General features: G+C 35.7%; 1 protein-coding gene across 1 annotated transcript in view; it reads right to left on the bottom strand.

The window, feature by feature from the left end:
- Window positions 1–452: 452 nt before the first annotated feature.
- Smarca1 (SNF2 related chromatin remodeling ATPase 1) overlaps window positions 453–22009 on the bottom strand; it is a 630075-nt gene continuing 608518 nt past the window's right edge. The window contains exon 26 of the mRNA XM_074063783.1: window positions 453–545. The gene's annotated coding sequence lies outside the window, so the exon portion shown is untranslated. The remainder of the gene's footprint in view (window positions 546–22009) is intronic.

Here is a 22009-nt window from a genome sequence, read left to right as displayed (position 1 = left end):
ATATAAGGAATAAGGATGAGTTTATTCAAATGTGTTGAATAAATGATGTTTTTATTAGCATATGTTAATTGTACAAGGGGTTTAATGGTGATATTTCCATGCATGCATATAATATACTTTGATCAAATTCACACCTTCTATTACTCTCTCACCTCCTTATACCTATTTTAAAAAGAATTTAATGGGTTTCATCATTCTATTTTCATATGAGCATAGAAACTACTTCAGTCATATTTAGTGCTCCATCTAAATGATGTTTAATCCTAAAAATCATTGTTGCTGAAAATACTTTAAAATTTTGTCAATTTTCTGTGTGTGGTTATTTCACAGTAAAATAGGTAAAATTTTAAAATTATATGTTTGTATTTGTATACATAATATACATACATATATATATATATATATCATACATAACAATGTATTAATCCTGTAAACCTTTTTCATATCTTGGTAAGTTGTTAAAGCTTGCTGTACTTCTGCTGGTAGAGGATTTTATGGAGTTTCGAAGTCATCAGTCTTAGTGTCAGTGATCTGTGTCCAGGGACCTGCGAAAAATAGAGTACTTAAGGAATCTGTTCCTCCTTAACAGTTATTTTTCAACTTTTTCCTAAGAATCAGAAAAAATTTAAAAAGAGAACCACAAATAAAAAGCCTTGCATATGCATACAAGCAAACAACAATTGCTCTTTGCCACTTCGGATCATGAACTATTGTCCTTTTTTTAAGCCGTAACAGCACTTTGAATAAAAACTTCATATAGCATACATAAATGAGTGGCTACTCCCTTCTAAACATTATGCTCAGTATCACAATGACTACAAATATGAATGTCACTCTGCTTGCATTCAGTGTACCCCTAATATCTTAAGTGAATCAGTAGAACACTTACATTGACTAAATGTAACAGGCTACAGTTATTATCATGTAGTAATGGGTAATAGTAACAATTCTAGCACTTCCTGGATGTTTAATATGTGTTTAGTTTAAGTAATTCACACATTTTAACTCATGCACTCTGCCTAATAATTTTATGACATAGGTTTAATTAGTAATCCCATTTCATAGGAGAAGAAACTCATACCCAGAGTAGTTAAGTAAAGTACCCAAGTTCACCCAGTAAGTGGTTGGAACTGGGAACTGATCAAAGCCCACAATTTTCAGTTTTATGCTGTACTGCCTTCCATCAGGAGAATTTACTTTGATTCCGAGAAAGGAGGGAACTATTTGGTCTAGATTTTCAGTGAAGTTGATCTAAGAACATGGAAAAGATTGCTAAATAGCCCTCAGGGGAGTACCCATGGTTGGATGGCTCTCACAGTGTCCAAAAAACATTTTGCTATACCACAGCTTTTTGGTTTCGAGCTCAAGTTCTTTTACCCATCTTGGGCAAGGTCCTGCCTTTTCTGTATTTGAACATTGTCCTAGGTCATCTTGAGTACCTAAACTTTGATTCTAAAGTAACCTTCCCTCTCTTATTTCCAAGTATTTTACTTATATTTGTTCACATTGAAACCAACAACCACCTTTCATAGTTTTGAAAAAAAAGGATTCAGATCCTCATAAAATTGTACCTAAATAAAGTTTTAGTATCCTTATAGGGACCAAATCCCTGGTCTACCAAGACAAAGCTTTAAATGATGAGCACTTCATAAAATGGGGTTTTTATAAAGCACATCACAATTATTCAGTCCCTTTGGGATAAATTAGGATGGGATCTTGAGCCCCTTGCTATGAATTCTTATTGTCGATCTGAGATTCCCCACACATTATCCAGTACTTACTAATTGCCCTTTTCTTTGTATAAGGATATTTCATAAAAGTCAAGGTTTTCTGGCAGCCACAAAGAGCTACCACTCATGTTATGGGAATAATCTTATAGAAAACACATGACTAATTAACAAAATGTTTACAAAATAGGAGAGTACTAAAATATTTAAATAGAACATTGACTGGTACACCAAGAAACATGGGGCTGGGGTAGAGAAAGGAAAAGATTTTTAACTACTCCTCTCACTGCATCATGTCAGAGTTTAGCAGTTATATTTTGTAAAATCATTTTATTGTTGTGCTGGGTAGGGGTACATTGTAGCATTTACTAAAGTATTTACAATATATCAAATATATCATATTTGAATTCACCCCCTCCACCATTCTCCTTATCCCTGCTCCCCCCATTCCTGGAATAGTTTCAACAGGTCTCATTTTTCCATTTACAAACATGCGTACACAGTATTTGGATCATATTCACCCTCTCTCACCATTTCCCCACCTCCTGTCCCCTCCCACTGGTACCCCCCACCACCAGACAGGACCTGTTCAGCCCTCCTGTTCTTTAATGTGAAATCACTTTTTAATGTTTTCAAACCATCTTGTCTCTAATGAGGCTGTCACTACCCTTTCTGGCTTTCCTCTAAGAGAGAATTTTTTTCAACATGGACTTCTAGTAACCAAACTTCAAAAGATATATAAATCCCAAAAGTTGTGAACAAAATTCTGCATGTCCATGAGAAGATTCGGAGCTGGATTTTCTCAAATTTTCAAGGTGGCCCTGTCCCGAAACCATGACTCTGAGAGAAGTTGCAAAGCCTAATGAAAGAACATTTGCTACATGATATTTATGACTACAGACAAGCTACCAATCCAAACTTTTTCAGTTGACACCATTACTACTTGCATTTGCTTGAATATGATTTCAGAGTCACACTAAACATAGGAAGTTTTATTATAACACATTTCATTATAGTAGAATCTCACTTCTGGTATTTCAGTTATTGTGGCCAAGACTAGGAATCACTATCAACAAATCATCAAACTTGTATTTAAAATACCAGAGAAAAATGAAAGTCCTACAATGTGCACTCAGTCTAATGGACCATTATTCTTTTTGATTGGGCTCTTCTTTCTTCCATGGGCTTCCACATACTTTTGGGCATTATCTTAGAACTCACTAAAGGACACTCAGATAAAAGGTCAACTCAAGCTATTTCTAAAGATTAAGGAAGCTCAGAATTTGTTCATAGGGCATTATTTGTACTACACTGTATATTCACTGCCATGAAAGCAGAAAATATTTGAATTAATCCTTACAAAGCAAATTAAGACAATATTGTGCTGGATCACGTTTGTGGATTATATGATTTCCATCCATCAATCTTGAGGTATTGCTGTACAAATACTCAAAACCTAATTTGATACTCTATACAAAATTGAGACAAAGCCAATTGAATTTAATCTCATTTGTTAGGATATCATTCTTCTTAACAAAAATAATGAAATTGAAACATTTTATGATATGATATTTGTACCTGTGAATCAATGAACTATTTTTTCTTTTTAGGTGTAATCTTTCCTGTTTCATTCATGTGCAAAGAAGTGTTGGTGGCAAAATACTTTAGCTTATTGGGCTAGGAGAGGACTAACTTCTGTTTTCCATGGAACACATCAGGTTGTCATCAATTGTAGCTTAGGAGGAGGGCAAATCATCACTTTACACATTGATTGTAGCCATTCTTACAGAGGAAGAATCAAACCTATTGTAGCTGGTTTTAATAGAAGCTCAAGCCATATAACTGCATTCCGGTGAAACTGACTAGGCAGTCAACAACCAATATTGAGCATCCACTGTGTGGAGAGCATGAAGCCAAAAGAATAAGACAGGTAGACTCACTTGTGAAGGTATGATTATTGACATTGACAGTTGACTCAAACTTCGTATGAATGAAAGACGGGCACATGATTTAAGGCATACTTTCATTGTAGCCCCTCAACATAATCTTTCTCCTGAGTTTCCCAAGAATGCTTGTTTAAGAATCATTACATCCTCCACATTAGAATTGACAGCACTCTAATAAGGTGGATGTGATTTTCCCATATGCAGACAAATAGAACACCCGCTATCTCTGCTCTGAATGGAATATGGACCCTGAGAAATAGAAATAGAAAGGGACTGAAAACACAACTCACCAACTTGTGCAAATCAACACAGTAAAACTCACTGGGATTCACCTGTCTTCTCATTTTTCTACCCTCTTCTCATGGAATTCCCACCCCCTGGCCTCCCAAAATCACCATCATCAGTGCTGCCTCTGAGCCTGGAGAGTCAGAATGCCTTTCAATCACGTCATGGGGTGATCTCTACCCCTTGCCCATTATACACCGCTTAGGCAGGGACAAGGAGGAGGGCTGTTATTTTTAACATCCTCTCTTTCCATTTCACCATTTCAGAAAATGCCTAGGAAACAGGCCAGGATTTACATAGTTGTTTGGAGAGTTGTTTAAATCAGGCAAGACTGAAGAAGAAAAAAAGTATTGAGATCTAAGTTTGTCTAAATATATGTAATTAAATATGCAATTATTTTATATTTTAAGTATTTCCTGTGTGCATAAGTATGATATGAATGAAGAGTTTTCTATGAAATACATTGCATGTGAACAAGAAACTGAGTACACAATTAAGCACATAACAGAGTAATATTAACCGGCCTGGGAACCAGATTCTTAGCCATTCCTATCTCAGTGAGAAATGTCAATGTTGTTTGAATACCTTTATGATTTTGTTTTTCTCATATACAAAAACAGATGGTCTTTCCCTGCTCCTTCCTAAGGGTGTTCTGAGTACATGTCTAATTTCATTGAGTGCAATGTCATTAGTACAAACATATTCTTCTCCTTCAAAAAATCGAAGGAAGAAGAAATGGGAATTTTAAAGGAACTTACATTCATTCAGCAAACATTAACTGAATGCCTACTATGCACACAACTTCACTTAAGAATACAAGTTCCCTAATCTCAAGGAGCTTGCAACCTCTTGGGAGGGAAGATATGAAAAAAAAATTGTAAGCCATGTGAGATAAATCTCCTGGAAATGAGACAAAGGTTTTGGAACCCAGAAGATAGTCATATCTTCTCTATCTTGGGTAACAACAAAAATACTTAGCATATTCTGGGTATGTGGTTAAAATAAGTCATTCATGCATTACACTTTATTTCCTCCTCACAGTACCTACTTCAGAGGGCTGTCAGAATTTTCTAGATTAGGAAACTGAGACTTTGAGAACTTACATAACTTGCCTAAGATCACAGAGCATATGAGATAACTCATTCTGAAATAGTATAGTCATGATTTGACCCTGGGGTTTATGATTCCAGAGCTAATATATAAGGAGATGCCCTTTGAGCTTCACTCTAAAGTGTGGGAAGGTTAGTGTGGAGTGGAAATATGGAAGATGCTTCCATTGGGAAGGAAAGCCTTGAACAAGTCACAGAAATAGTAAAGAGCAAGATATATTCTAAAAACTGTGCAAAAAAGATTTTGACTGAAGCCCATATGCAATCAGTCTGCCAGAAAAGGTCTGGAACAGGTTTTGAATGTCAGTGTATGGCCCATTCGGTTTACAACTGGGAGGCAGGGAAGTTTATGCATGGAGTGATGAAATGATCCATAGAAATAGTTCAGGCAGATTCATCTGGAGAGGTGACAGTATATATTGAGGTGACAGAGTCTAAAGGCAGGGAGATCAGTTTGTAGGCTCTAAAGCATACAAAGAGACAAGTATATGAAGTAGAAACTACTGAAAGGAGGAAATACATATACAAGACATCATCAAATAACAGTGTACAAACGTGATGGCCAGGAAGAAAGGGGAATAGAGAATCAAAGGCACCTGAAAAACTGCTGAATACAGGAACAAGCAAATGAAGAAGAGGAGCTAGTTTGAGAAGATGATGAACTTGTTTTCAGACAGGTTGGATTTGAGCTCTCTGGCACAACTAATAAATTCAAAGCAACAAATATATTTCTACTGGCCCCTAGACTTGACAGTTGAAGATTTTCACGCATGGAAATTAGACGTCACAGTCCAATCTCCTTCAGAGATTTTTCAACAAATCTCCTATCTCAAAAAATGATGCCTAAGTGGGAAAAGAATCCCAAAAATCTACATTCAATCAAAGTTTACTATGTAGCCATTCCAAGCAATGCCACTAACAGACAATTTAAAAAGGAGATGTTCACCTCACAGAAACATTCCCTTTTATAAGCCTAATATCAACAACTTATTTCCAGCTTTTTCTTTATCAGGACACAATGTTAAAGTTGGCTAGTCATCTTTGCAGCAGTACCTTTCTGGTTAGAGTTACATGGTTTCCTTAACATTGTGGCATTACTGAATCTTTTTTTTTATCTAAAACATCAGTAATAACATTTGCATGATACATTATGTTTCACAAAGAACATTCACATGTATATGATCTTATTTTATCTTCACTGCAATCCTTTTGACACACATTTTGTTGTCCTTATATTATCCATGTAGAAATTGAGATTCAGAAAGTTTTATGATTTCCCCAAGTTCACAATATTTAGTAAATTTCAGAACAGGAACTTAAAGCCAAGTCCTCTAATTTGCTCCTATTCTTTCTATTCCACAAATCACCCTCCTTGTATACTGAATGTAATTATTTTTATCAAAATAATGACTTTTAGCTACCACAATGATCCCTGGAAGCTACTGAAAAATCAATAGACCTCTACTTTATCCTCAGTGTGGTTAACTACAGTGGCTCATTTGAATTATGCTTAGTGTTTCATTAAAATAAAGCATTGATTTTTAGCAAATATTGGGAATCATTAATCACCAGAAAATTTATTATCAAGTCTTTTATAACTCAATGCTAACTTTAGTTGGTATTTACTCATCATCCAATAAACAAATAATGAGTGTACATTCACTATGTCAACGCACTGTTTGCTACGGATAAGAGGGTGCATATGGTTCAACAGAGTTAGAAGTAAGGAACTGAGTTAGAAGTAAGAAACTATAACTTCTAGTCTTCCTCAACCACTAATTGTCTATGCCACCATGGCCAAGATATTAAATGTCTTCTGAGCTTTATTTATTTATACGACTATTATATAATTTAAATGAGAAGATGTATCTGAAATAATTCTGAAAACTAAAATTTGGAAAAATAAATTAAGTAAGAAAATGAAAGACCACAAATTTACAGACTAACACAAGGATGGGGTAGCAAATCTACTTTATGAGTAATTTAAGTAATAGAGTGCTTTTAAAGAATGTATATGCTGGGTGCACATAGTAATAATAGCAACTGACTGTATAATCAAATATTAGTCACACACACAAGCACACAAAATTTAAAAACACAAAAATATCCAATTTCTCACTTGTACTTTCAAAATAACCTATCAGCTGAATGACCTCAGAATTTTTTCTAACTAATTTCTATACAGAGCTAGACATTGCTAAAGATTCACACCATGGTCCTACCAGAACTGCTTTAGTGAACTTCTGATGATTTTCAAAGCAAAACATCAATTCCTCTTCCTAAAGAACCTCAAATTTAACCACTTTTTTCAAGTCCTACTTTATTTGATTTATTTCAGGTTCTCGTCACATTAGGCCTCAGCTACCACAACAAGCATGGGTTTTGGAGTCAAACAAAAATCTATTTTAGTGATGGCTCTTCCATTTACTAGCCATTGTGTGACCATTTGTTTCTTAACCTCTCTGAGCCTCAGTTTCTTCCGATGTTAAACTGAGGGAATAATTAATAATATCCACCTAATAGGGTTTCTCTATAAACAATTAGATAAAGTATAAAAGATTTCAGTGTCTGGAGCACACATAATGATATAAACCTGGGAACAGAAGTAACCTCTGAATTTCTATTTTGGAGGGATTTGTGGAAAGCTAATGAATTGGAGAGGCGTTTGAAGCTGTTCGCATAGCACTGTCTTTAGATTTTAGAAATGGCAGTTTGGGTTAGGGCTAAGGGAGATTATAGGGTGTTAGCCTCTCCCCAACCATTCCTTAAAGTGACCACTGATTTGAACATAAAGACACAGCTATATGACCACAAGAAGAATACCTCACTGCCTTGCTTAAAAGCCTTTGATACCTCACAATTGTATATTGGGTAAAGTTCAACCTTCATATAGTGACTCAATACAGTATACATGAATCATCAGGACATGATATGTACTTGGTATAGTCAATTTACATTATATTTGGCAATCACCGTATTCTTTTGTAGGCTTAACTATGAGGTAGCATTTTAATCTGGGGTTTGAATGATGGGGAAAACTGTCACATATAGAAGAGGATAGGCAATACAAGTAGACTCTATAACATGATCAACAACACTAAAAAATACATACCATATTTTAGGAAGAATGAGGACTCTAATGAAACTAGGGTGTATCTATAGCTTGTGCTATAACTAAGGGGTAAATTATCAAAGGAAGAAATCAGAAGAGTAGTTATTATAATTTTTAATTAGGAAAAGTATCATGTTAATCTGAATTCTTCACTGAAAAAAGTATCTCCCCCAAATGGTCTAGTTAAAACCAGTTTTGCGTTTCAAATGAGTAAGTTTCAGTTATCTGCGAATGTGCCACCTGATTCCCTGGGTATTGTACAAAAATAAGAAATCAGTATATCTTCCTTTCTTCCCCTCTCTAATATACCAGAGTATTATTCATTCAACCAACATATAAATCACGGTCATTCATTCCACATCTTTGGTTCCCAAATGACCTCAAAGTTAACACATTTGTTTTATAGTTCAGTTTGAAATGTCACTCTTCTTTCCACTATTGGAATTCTGTTCCAGCATTATATTATACAACTTCCCTAATGCCTGCCTGTGGGGATACTGGTAATGGTGCCATCTGATACTTAACATAATTTCATTCAAACTCATATTGCTTTTACATTGTATTTCCCTTTGCCATTCTGACTCTTAAACTGCCAGCAGCAGGCTCAAATTTTACCTAAATGGGAGCATTTTGAATTGGGGAGAGAACATTGCTCAGTGCCATTTGCTTAATAGTATACATTACTGCAGAGGGAGGATTCTGACCCCAGGCCAAGTCCCCTGCATCCAATACATAGGAAGTCTCAAAGGCAAGACAACGGTTCCTGCAGAGATGTGAAAATCCTTGCTGAGCAGCAAAAGTAGGGGTGGAAGACAGTGTCAGCAGAACCTGTCACCCCAAATCGAAGCTGGGGTTGAAGTGTTTGGCTAGAATGAAGGGAGGAAAGAAAACAAAGCATATCCTTAGTTGCCAGATAAATGTGTCTTAACTGTTCCTCCTCCCATATATCCTCTGCACATGTAATGCTAAGTAAGTTCTAAGTGCTAATCAAAGAGACAGCATGAAATAAGGTTTTGAAGAAGGCAAGTGATACATGCAGAATAATAAGAGCCAAGGGACAGATAAATGGTTTTAATTCAGCAGAAGATATGTTCCAAATAGGGACTGGAAGCAGAGATGTCTATATAGTGAGGAAGACAATAAGCCAGTCCTATAAGAAGGTGTAATTGAAGATGCACAAGTAATAATGACACAACCTGAGGTAAAGCAGGAGGGGTATTAAACTGTGAATTATCAGAAAGCACTTCACTCCCTGTTGTCAAACAAGTTCAGGATATTTTCAATGCTGGGGTAAAGAAACAAGAAGTAAAATCAGCAGAAAATGTAATTGCTAAGAACTATGGAGGAGAAGCAGTGAGTGATGATGGAACATAAATTTAGTGGTTCCCCTACTCCTTTTGGATCTTGTCCATTTCCTAATCAATAATCATGTCCTCTTTTTTTTTTTTCACTCCTTCTGGTCTGCATAGCTCCACACTGCCTCTGGTTTCTCAGGACTTCCACTGATGGTTATCACCCTGATTAGTTGTATCCTACAATCCAAACATGCCAAAACTTTCCCTCTCAATCAACATCGAATTTGCATTCCTTCCCAGAGAAATTTCTAGGTGTCTGGAAGTAATCTGTTTTTGTCAGAATACTTGGAATTTTATAGAGTGCTTCCTAAGAGTGAGTCACTGTTAATAAATATTTAAAGCCTTCAGTGATAATCACACAACAAGTCACTCCTCTTGGAAACTTCAACCCCTGTATGTACCTGGCCAGCTTCTTGACCAAGACAGTTGGTCGAATTGGAGGATGACAGTTTTTTTTATTTGTTAGAGAGGTATTTCAGGGCCTTACCCATACTATTCTTTTTTTTTTTAATACAGTCCTACGTGACAAATGGAGTTTTTTTAACCCAAAAAGTTTAATTTGTTTTCCCAAACTATGGGCTACTTTTTTAAAAAATTTTTTTATTCATATGTGCATACAATGTTTGGGTCATTTCTCCCCGCTTCCCCCTGCCCCCTTCCTTACCCCCCTAACCCCTCACTACCAGGCAGAAACTGTTTTGCCCTTATCTCTAATTTTGTTGAAGAGAGATTATAAGCAATAATAGGAAGGAACAAGGGTTTTTGCTAGTTGAGATAAGGATAGTTATACAGGGAGTTGACTCACATTAATTTCCTGTACGTGTATGTTGCCTTCTAGGTTAATTCTTTTTGATCTAACCTTTTCTCTAGCTCCTGGTCCCCTTTTCCTATTGGCCTCAGTTGCTTTAAAATATCTGCTTTAGTTTTTCTGCATTGAGGGCAACAAGTGCTATCTAGTTTTTTAGGTGTCTTACCTATCCTCATACCTCCCTTGTGTTCTCTCCCTTTATCATGTGATCAAAGTCCAAACCATACTATTCTACAGGCAGCTGTTTAAGGCTCATGATAGCTCTAAACACAGGGCTGCCAACAGCAGATTCAGTCCTGATTAAAAGCAAATAAACTTGTTTATAGCCTTTATAAGGATGGATTGGGTAGACTTTCATAAAAGTTTTCCAGGAGCCCCCTCTAGGACTTTCAGACATAATTTATAAGACTATATAATATATAAGACTCTTGTGCATTTCCCTGAAGTTATACATCCCTGCTTTCATCACAGCTTTATATACTTCTCCTTAGATCTTGGATAAATATGCACATTAACTTTAAATCTTTAGGGATGCAAGCTGAAGCCATCTAAATACACAACATGAATACCTTGAAATTTATAAACTAGCACCTCACCACAACATTAGGTACTTAGCTGCCTGAACATTCAAATTAACACCTCTCTTTTTGTGCTTTAACATTTTATTTTCTCATCAAGCTAGCACCAAAAGTCCAACCCATCAATGACCTAATGAAATAGTAGGTTGAAACAATAGCTATAGGCATCTCTATATTTCCAAAATAGCCGTTATATATTTGTCAAGAGTATCTATTATTTCTTCTTAAAATCCAAACTCCCTGCCACTATATTTGGAGCCCTCCATGATTTTGAGCCACCAAATTTTCCAGCCTATGCCATGGGATACTATGGCATTCTTTTACTCAGTCTCTGTACCAAACATCCCCAACCACTTACTGGTCCTTAAATTTTCACTCCTTTCTTCCTTTTTTCATACCATTCCCTTTGGTCAGAATGCCCTTTCCCACATTCTGTGCTTATCAAAATGCTAGTCAGTTTTCAAAGCCCAATCCAAATTTTACCTTTCATAAAATTTACCTGATCCTGCCAGTGAGATTTAATACTTCCTTACTTGTTTGCCACCATAGTAGTTTTATGTTTACAACCTACTAAATGTTTACCTTCTGGTATCACCTTTCTGAATTCTGCCCTTAACCCTCAATAAGGTATAAGTCCTAGAAGGTGAAGGCTAGCTATAGTTCATTTCAGTATACTCACCATAGCCCTACAAAATTCTCCTTCAAAATGTGGATCACTGATCATAATCATGCTTGTTATAGCTTATGACCAAAGAGACTGAAAAATGTCACTTGTACAATTACATACCTGTTTTGAAAACACTGTTGCCACTTATGTCTTAAGGATTCAAGAGGTCTAGACAAGTCCATTTGTCATCCTAGGACTTAATTGTAATGAGTACACCATTGGCAGAAGCATAGAAATCCCTTATGTAGAAAAGGTTGTAATGGGATTACACCATACAGTGTGAAATGGTTGTTGTTGTTGCTGTTGTTGTTTCATGAGGTGCCTCACGAAGGAAGAAATTGCTTTTCTCTGTTTCCCACTGATTTAAAACCAAAATATTTTAACTTTGGAAATTCCATTTCATCAGCTGTTATAGCTATACTCATGCAGTTCAAGTTTAAAGAAAAAAATACCCACAGACTGAGTTCATTACTCTATGATTCACCTAAAATATAAAGTATCTTCTTATTGCAACATTTTCATGCAACTATATTATTTATTTATGTATGTATTTATACCCTACCTCATTCCACAACTGTAGTTTAACAAGAACACATTCAGTAAAACAATGATAAATATAAATAAGGAAACAGGATGAAGAAAAATATAAATTACATGTGTTTATTTACTTATTTATTCATTTATTCTCTGAATCTCCTACTAGATTGTTATCTCCTTGAGGGCAGGGTTTATGTCTGTTTCATTAACTACTATATGCTCAGCACCTAGCATATTAGTAGATAGTCAATATACATGTATTGATTTAATAAATTTTAAAATAACATTATATATTGATCATAAAGCAAAATTGATTTTCTATAATTGAGCCTCAAATGTGGATATGAACTTCCTGGCAGCAAAAGAAAAGAAGGTGCATGTGATTCTTAAAAAGAATTCATAGCAGGTTTTCAGGTGAAATAAGCCTTTCTCTAGAATTAAGTTCTATACAAGTTGTTCACACGGATGGTACACAGAATGATATCCTTAATTGTATTTCTACAGCAAATGTAAAAACAGCTTTATTTTAACTGTTTCTTGTTATATAATTTGATCAAAGCAGAAGCCAGAACATTAAAAGTCACATTGGATAGAAGTAGTGGCTCCTATAACAGACTAAGAAAATAAAGATGTCATAAAATATAGGTTTCTGGGGGATCTGGCTTCATTGAAGCATAAAATTTAATACATTTTTAAATCCTCTACTGTGACAACACAATAGCTTGCATGTATTATATGCTTGCTGCCAACTGAGTAACCACTTTTTAAATAACCATTTAGTGAGTCTCACTCTTACTTCTTTCCCACCTGTGTACCTTTGAAACGTTTTGTTGCTCCCTGTATCTTGGAAGTCTTCTCTAATGTATGTTTATCTGTTAAAATGTCATCTATCTTACAATATTAAGCAGAAATGCAACTTATTTTTTCACACTTCTTGATCTTCTCAACCAGCTGTGATACTTTTGAAACTCCAAGATATTATTTACCTCTTTTGTTTTGTGTTTAGTTTATTCTGCTTTGTATTAAGAATGTCTAAAACTTTTACCCACATGGTAGGAATCCTGATTTTCTCATCCTTAAACTCTCCAGAAGGTTTGCCTCCCTGATTTGCACTAACTACATATTTATAATATACCCAGTTTAATAATATGTTTGTAATTGTGAGTTTGGGTTCATCTCATTGAGTTAATCTCATTTGACTAATTACCTTGGTAATTAGAGTCAAACAAGTCATAAAAAATTTTAAAGATATTTTTTCTCTCTTTTAACATTTTTATTAACATATAATAGCTGTATGGGGAAGTTTGTTGTGAAATTTCTAAATGAGGACAATATACCCTGGTTTGGTTCATTTTTTCCATTATTTTCTCTCTTCCACACCCCTTCTTAAAATGGCTTTGACAGGTTTCAATATTCCATATTCAAACGTGTAGAAGATACACCAACCATATTCCCCCCCTTCTTTACCCTCTTCATTTATCCTCCCCCTCTCACTAGTACCTTCCCCCTTAACAAGACCTGTTTTATATTCCTATCCTTCCTTGTTTAAGAGTCTATTCATTGTCCCATGGGGTTTTGCCTTGGTTATTTTATCTGTAAGAAGATATATTTTAAGTAATACTAGTTGGCAGGTTGGGTGTAAATAGGGAAGAGCATTTATAAATTTACAGCTATATTGTCTAAAACAAAATTCAGGGGTTCACCAAGGTCTTGAATTTAATCACTGTGAGAAACAATTACTCTTGCTCAATTTTCTGATCACAAATTATAATCCTAATCCTGACTCTTGACATTTGCCTTTTTGGTGGGTTTTGTAGTGCTATCTATAAAAAATAAAATGCACAATGAGAGTTGCTATTCATCTTTCTCAGTCCACAGTCTGTCATTGGCTTTAGTGAACATAATGGGCAGAGAGACTGTTCTATACACAAGGTCTTTGAGTTTTTTGGAAAAAACATTGTTTGCAATCTCACCATAAGAAAATTTGTTACATGCCAGCAAAGACATTCTCAACTCCTTGACAATGAGTGTGACTTCCACGAGCCTCTGGCCAGCATGTGCTTAATTTTCATACTTCTCTATAACCTGTGTTGGATATCAGCATCTTACCACTGTATGTTATACTCATCTTGACACCAGAAACTCATTTTTTTTCATATAGGCTTACTTTTGACATAAGCTGTGAAATAGTACCAGATGACTATCTTCTCTTTTTTGGCAACCTTATATTTCATGAAGAGTCTGAGACTAGCCATGAGGTCAGTCAGAAGATGCTGCTACCTCTAGAGGCAGTACTGAGGAAGAGAGAAGAAAGTAAGGATAACAGGGACTGAGGACCCAAATACTTTCTAAAAATTTAGAGCTTTATTGAAATACATTTCACATACTATAAAATTCACCCTTCCAAAGTATACATTTCTATGGGGTTTAGTATATTCAGAGTTGAACAATTACTACAGTCTAATTCTAGAACATTCCCAACTGCCTTTTGATGAATGCTTGTGATCACAAATGGTACTGAGAAGAAGAGTATCTGATGTGAGCCTGGGCCCACTGTAGGAGATACAACTTAAGGTGTGAAAGATTGTAAGCAGCAACATATGTGAAAGCAGCAACTCATTATGTCCCTTTTAATATTTGTATTAAAGTGACACACCATCCTTTTCATACCAGAAAAAATGTAATTATGCTATACTGATACATTCAGATATCTCAATGTGAGCAATTGAAACCACAAAGAAGATAAGCTTAATGTAGATACTAAATATAGCAGCTGAAAGTTGAATTTCTGCTAGGTACCACCCAGTTTTATATCAATCAGAAAAATAAAGATATATTGATAGGATCATTTTCCCTTTTTTCTGGTCATCATCCAAAATTTCCACATGCACTATTTTTACTAATAAGCTTCTTATTTTACTTTTATGTTAAGAATTCCAGTTTTGATGTCTAGCTCAAAAATCCAGACTTCCTATGGTTGTTAGGGAACCAACATAATTCTTCAAGGTCTTATAATATAAAGATGTAATTATATCATTGTTTTCAGAGTAAAACATCCAAAGATTATTTTCCCTAAAATGAGATTAGCTAATGCAATCATTTCTATATGGGAAATAAATAAACTTAAACTGGGAATTGGTAGTAAACATGATAATGGGGGGGGCCATCTGAACTTTCTATTGTTTTCTCCCACTGGCACCTCTTCAATATACAACTTGTGATGAAACAATCTTAATTTGACCCCCAACATGAAACAGTCTTCTGTTTCTGCTTTCAGTAATATTTCATTCAGCACTCCTCCAAAATTAGAAACAAGAAGCTCATTATAGTGGGTTATGAAATTTACTCTTGATAGACTCTCAAATTTGTTATTAATATTTCATTATTGTGATTGCTGATGGTCTTAGGTTCAGGGGGAAGCTGGGATAATCAATCTCCTGTCTTTATGAGAAACATTATTCATAAACTGATATAAAAGGTCTGCTCCTTCATTACAGTATAACCAGCTAACAATCTATCTGTGTGTGCTCATCTGACCTTGCAATTACTGGCTTATCTCTATGATGCATTGTGATGGAGTTATTAATTCCACTTCCTTAAGACTTTTATTCTTTTGCTCTGCAGGTCAGTCAGAAAGAATGATAGAGATCCCATTAATAACAATTATCAGCAACTCAGGAGGCATATGGAAAACATTCTTTCAAAGGATGAGAAACTGTTCCTAAAGAGATGCAAATCCAGATGTTTCCAGTTCCAGGAAACCCTGTTTCAAAAGCCAGCAGTTACTGGCTAAGGAAATGAGCATAGGAAATTTTAACAGCATCAGAGGCTTTCAATTGTAAATGAACTGCTTGTTTCTCACAAGCCTTCTAGTAAAATCTTCAACTATTACCTTTGCCCCATTCATAATGTTCCTACTTTCTGCAGGATTCACCACTGCTTATATGGTAGTAAGAGGAGGGAGGCATAGCTCTACACTGCCCCAAAGTGTCAGCCTTATAAGCATTAATGTCTCCTGCTCCAACAATGCTAGAAACATATTCATGCAACATTATTTACAATTTATCTCAATTCAAAATACTCTTAGAATCCCTGCTGATTCAGTGCAACATACCTTGCTTGGAAGTTGGGGATAGTGAAATCACAACAATGTAGCATCATGGAACTGAAAAGGACTCATAAAAGATTATCTTGCTCAGTATACCATCTGAAGGAAAGCTGTAGAAATCATTCTGAGTTAATTATGCTCATCTTCTCTCACATATCTTTGGGCAAGAAGGGGAGTGACACTAGGAATATTCTCTCAAAAAATGATAATGGCATCCTATCAAAGATTATGGATTCTCCCCCATTCATTCCTGCTTTCATCCTGTACCAGGGTCTGTTTGGCTTAGGACATAATTACTGCATATGAACACTTAGGGAATTCACACAGTCTGGCAATCATCATTATTATTCTAATTATCAGTGCCTTCAGACAATTTCATTTTTGACTTGGTAGTAATCTAAAGCAATTCTCTTTCTAGGTCCTAGCATAATTGTTTTTCAAGAACAATTATTAGACATCTACTATTACTAAGCAACATCGTAAGGATTGAGAATAGTAGAGAGCAACATAGACAAAAACACAGATTCTAACGGAACTCATATTTTAACTTAAGAATGAGATGATAAACAAATAAATATATATTTATATGGTATGTCAGATGGTAGTTCAAGTTGTGAATGAGAATAACATAGGAAACAAAATAACAATTACTAGGGCAGGTGTGGTAGGATAAAGAAAAAGCAACAAAAATTATTCCACATTTTCAAAAAGTAAATTTGACACTACTAACCAAACTTGTTTTTACTGACCTGTTATGTGTGTCTAGCTATATTCTTTTTGGAGGGAATTGGAAGTGTTATACAGTAACAAAATAAATAAGTTTATCATATATTAATTTCAATTCTTCTGCCTGGTTTCTAGGTTCCTCTGTGATGATTAGTTTTTTCCTGTCAACTTAACTGGATTAAGAGATACCCAGATAACTGGCAAAATACTCCTTTTGGGTATATATATGAAGATATTTCCAGAAGATATTGGCAATTGAATCAGTGGACCGAGGAAGACCCAATGTGGGCAGGTACCCTCCAACTGGCTAAAGAGGCACTGGAAAGGTAGGTTCACTCACACTCTCACTTTTGGAATTGGAACAGTCTTATCCTGCCTTTGGACATCAAAACTCCAAGTTCTCTAGCCTTTGGATTTGGTACTCATACCCATAGCTACTCAGATTCTCAGGCCATCAGTCTTGGACTAAGACTTACACTATCTGCTTCCTTGTTTCTGGGGCCTTTAGACTTGGAATCAACCAAGCTACTGATTTGTCTGACTCTCCAGATTGCAAACAGCATATTATGGGACTCTTTAGCCTTCATAATCATATCAGCCATCCCTTCCCCATAAATTCCCTCTCACCTATCTGTTTTTCTACCTATCTATCTATGCTATTGGTTCCTCATCTCTGGAGAATCCCAACTGTGTTAATCAACTTCCCATTATTTTAGTAAAATACCTGAGATGATCAAGTTATGAAGAGAGAGAGAGTTTATTTTGGCTCTTAGTTTTGGAGGTTTCAGTTTACAGTTGGATAGCCCCATTGCTTTGGGGCATGTAGTAAGGCAGCATATCATGCAGGGGATGGATGGACAAGGAGGCTGCTTTCCTCAGGGCAACTGAGAAACAAAATAAAAAGAAAAGAGGAAAGGGCTAGAGTTATAATATTTCCATCAAGGACATACCCCTGAAGACTGACTTCTTCCTAACAAGCCCACCTCTTAAAGTTCTACCATTTCCTAATAATGCCACAGGCTGATAACCAAGTCTTTAACACATTGGTCTTTAGGGAACACTTATCCAAACTATAGTATCAACTAATACAACTTTTTTGCTCTCATCAAAATATACCTTTCAATATTTCAGTCTCCCATGGCAGATTGAAAAGATTATTTAAATCTCTTACATCACATTTACTGATTAGACTTGGCCATTTTAGCATAAAATTCTCTCTCCAAATTCTCTAACATGCTTCCTGTATAATGGTATCATAGGATGGGTCCAGTGCCTTCTGATATTTTGTGTGACTATATATGCTCCAGATAAAGAACTATCCATAAATCTCTGGATGCTAGAGTTTGAGGGGATAAGGACTCTGTACTCAGGATGGAACATTTCACTTCATACCATATCTGTTCAGAGTATACAGAAATTTGGACCAGAATGACCTTACAGGAGGCAAGTTTCTTGCTCTCTATTGAACTCTAAGTATACCAAATTAAAGTTAGAAGAAAAAAACAAACATCTATTACTTACTAAGAATTAAGCCAGCTCTCTCTGGTAATCACACAAATAAAAAGGGCCGCAAAAGATACACTTAAAACAATAAGCCATTTTTCTCTCTATTATCTGTGCCCCAGAAAAGGATAGGTCTTCAAAGTGCCCAGACAGAAGACACTTCTTTTGGCAGTACTGGATTTTGAACTTAGGACCTTGTTTTGCCTAGACAAGTACTCTACCACTTGAACCACACTTCCATCCCTCAGAAAGCACTTTTCATAAAAAAAAAAAAGTAACAGCATTTATGAGAAAGAAGAGTGGGAACTTGACTTATTAATCCTAAGACTAGTAAGTCAGTTCTGAAAATGGATTTTGTTGATACCACAAGTCTATAAGTATAGAAGGAAGGAAGGAAGGAAGGAAGGAAGGAAGGAAGGAAGGAAGGAAGGAAGGAAGGAAGGAAGGAAGGAAGGAAGGAAGGAAGGAAGAAAGGAAAGGGAAAGGGCTGGAGAAGGGAGGGAGGGAAGAAGAAAGGCTGAAACTTCAGAAATACCTGTATATATATGACCTAGAATACAGGGATGAGGAAATGTACCTCAGAAGGACATTATCATGCCCAGGATGTATGATGTTCTGTGCCTGTAAGATTGATAGAGAAGTTAGAAGGAAAGAAAATTATCCTTGTGATATGCTTGTATCTAATCAAAATTGTATAAAGATTAGGTTGCCAGTAGAATTTAGAGTATAAGAAAAGAGCAAAGAATTTCTTCAGCCTGGAGAAAACTAAGGATTAATTGACCAAGGTCAATAAACAATCTCCATTTATACCAAATATACCCAATTTTGTGTGGAATAAAGAGTAGGAGCTTCCATTAGTTTCCGAGGGTTGCCATAACAAATTACCACAATTTGGTAACTTGAAACAACAGAAATTTACCCTCTCACAGTTCTGGAATCCAGAAGTCCAACATCAAAGTGTTGACAAAGTTGATTTCTTCTGGGATTTCTTGCATGCCTCTCTCCTAGCTTCTGGCTACTGCTCTCATACCTTGATATTCCTTGCCTTGTGGCTATATCACATTATTTCTGCATCCAGTTTCACATGTTATTTCTCTCTTTGTATCTATATTCAAATCCCCATGTCCTTTCTCTTATAAGACACCAGAGTCATTGGTTTGGCTCTAATACTAGATCTGGAATTATTTCAGTTGAAGATCCTTAAATTAATTACATCTGCAAAGAACTTATTTCTAAATAAAATCACATTCACAGTTACTGGTGGTTAGATTTTAAATACATCTTTTGGGAGGATACAACTCAACTCACTACAGATTTTCTCAGGAAGGGAACAATAAACCTTCAACAGCTGTTCAGGAGAGTCAATTCAGTTAATTCAACAAATGAACTTTCTCCTTATGAGAGAGCTAGGCAGCCCCTGGTGAGGGCAGTATCCTTCATTTCTTCAGGGCTTCACTCTTCCAACACCTCCCTTATTAAAAAGGGAGATATGTGAACTCCAAAATTACAAGTTATCAAGAACCCTGTCCCTGAGGCTGTCATATTTGCATCCTGCCCCAACTCTCTGATTCTAACAAGCTCATACCTCTTTTGTTTCACATATTTTGTTCATATTTTACTTCATAACACCTAAAACACAAGCTCTAATAGGTACATACATTAATCTAGAAAAATGTGTTGGTGACATTAGCACCTTATTTTTAAAATTTTATTTCATTATTATTGTACTGCGGATACACTGTGACATTTACAAAACTGCTTACAATATATCATAGTTGAATTCACCCACTTTATCATTCTCCTTTATCCCCCATCCCTCCATTCCTGGAACAGTTTCAACAGGTGTCATTTTTCCATTTTCATACATGAGTACATAATATTTCTACCATATTTATCCTCCTACACCCTTTTCCTACATCCTCCTCCCTCCCACTGGTGTCAACCCCCAGATAGGACCTGTTTTACCTCCCTGTTCTCTGTTTCTGAAAAAAGACATTTTTGTTTATTTAAGACAGTTATACAGAGAGTTTCATTATGACATTTCCATGTATTGTATTGTATCCCGAATTGGTTCATCCCCTCTATTTTTCTCCTTTATACCTTAGTTCCCTTCTTATGGTGATTTCAACAGGTTTAAAAATTCTATATTCATTCTTGTATAGAAAATACATCAACCATATTCATCTTTTTAACTTCCTTCTTTTACCCTCCCTCTCCCATTAGTGACTTCCCATTAGTGTGGACTGTTTTTACCACTGAGAGGACATCAGTACCTTAAATAAAACTAAAAGCAGTTAGGTGGTGAGTGTAATAATTTGTGCACTGTCTGTAAATGCTAAGCTGTCTGGCACAAAGTAGGTACTCAATAAACATGTATTCTTAACTCTGAATAAAACACAGATTACTGTGTTTAACCCACATTCATCATTCAGCTGTGAGAGTAGGACAATATTGATACCAAAGTTGTAAATCAGATTGCCAGGCATGCTGGATGGTTGTATACAGAAAAGTTGTGCCCCATCAACAAATGACTTCTCTTCCATATCCTAGTATGAAGAAAAACCCAGTCAAGGAAGTCAATAACTGCACATACAAATAGAATAGTACTTCTGGCTACCAAGCTATGGAAATCTCAGTAACATAACAGAAGAAAAAAGCATATCCCAGAATGTGGCCAGAAGCCAGGTATAGACTAAAAATAAGTTCCTGGAGAGCATCATCTTATGTGAAGTTAGCCAGGTTCAGAAGGCCAAAAGCCAAATGTTTTCTCTCATATGTGGAATATAGACCTAATACAGCAATATGAAAACAGGTTACACTAAGGTCATATATACAAGAGGTGAAAGGTAAAAGAAGGACGTGAATAAGGTGAATATAGTTGATGTAATCTCTATACAAGAATGACTATAGAATCTTTTAACTGGTTGAATCCATCATAAGAAAGGGACTAAGGTAGAAAGAAGAAAATTAGAAGAGATGAACCAAATCAGGCTATAATATATATACACATGGAAGTGCCACAAGGAAACTCCCTGTGTAGCTATCTTAAACAAGCAAAAATGTCATTTTTTTCTTTTACAAAATCAGAGAACAGGAGGACAGAACAGGTCCTGCCTGCGACAGGGTGTGGTACCAGTGGAAGGAGGTGGAGTAGGAGGGTGAATATGGTTCAAATACTGTGTATGCAAATGGAAAAATGATACCTGTTGAAACTATTCCAGGAATGGGGGGATGTTAAAGGAGAATGGTGGATGGAGTGAATTCAAGTATGATATATTTGATATATTTTAAGAACTTTTGTAAATGCTACAATGTACCCCAACCCAGCACAACAATTAAATAAATAAAAATAAGTTCCCTTCATATCACATTTCATATTGGCAAGACACACCCATTTTCTCCACTGCCAATGATATATGTGATTTATGAACCCAGCACATACATATATACTTCACTCTAGGGTAAAATTATTAAAGGGAAATAACCAATAGTTCTCGTATTTCCTATTATAATAAAGCCTCAAGAGATGTATTACCTTCACATATAGG

This window comes from Castor canadensis, chromosome X (assembly GCF_047511655.1).
Source record: "Castor canadensis chromosome X, mCasCan1.hap1v2, whole genome shotgun sequence".
In the NCBI taxonomy this organism is placed as follows: Eukaryota; Metazoa; Chordata; class Mammalia; order Rodentia; family Castoridae; genus Castor; species Castor canadensis.
The sequence above is the reverse complement of the archived record's forward strand: the minus strand, read 5'-3'. Positions and strand labels throughout refer to the sequence as shown.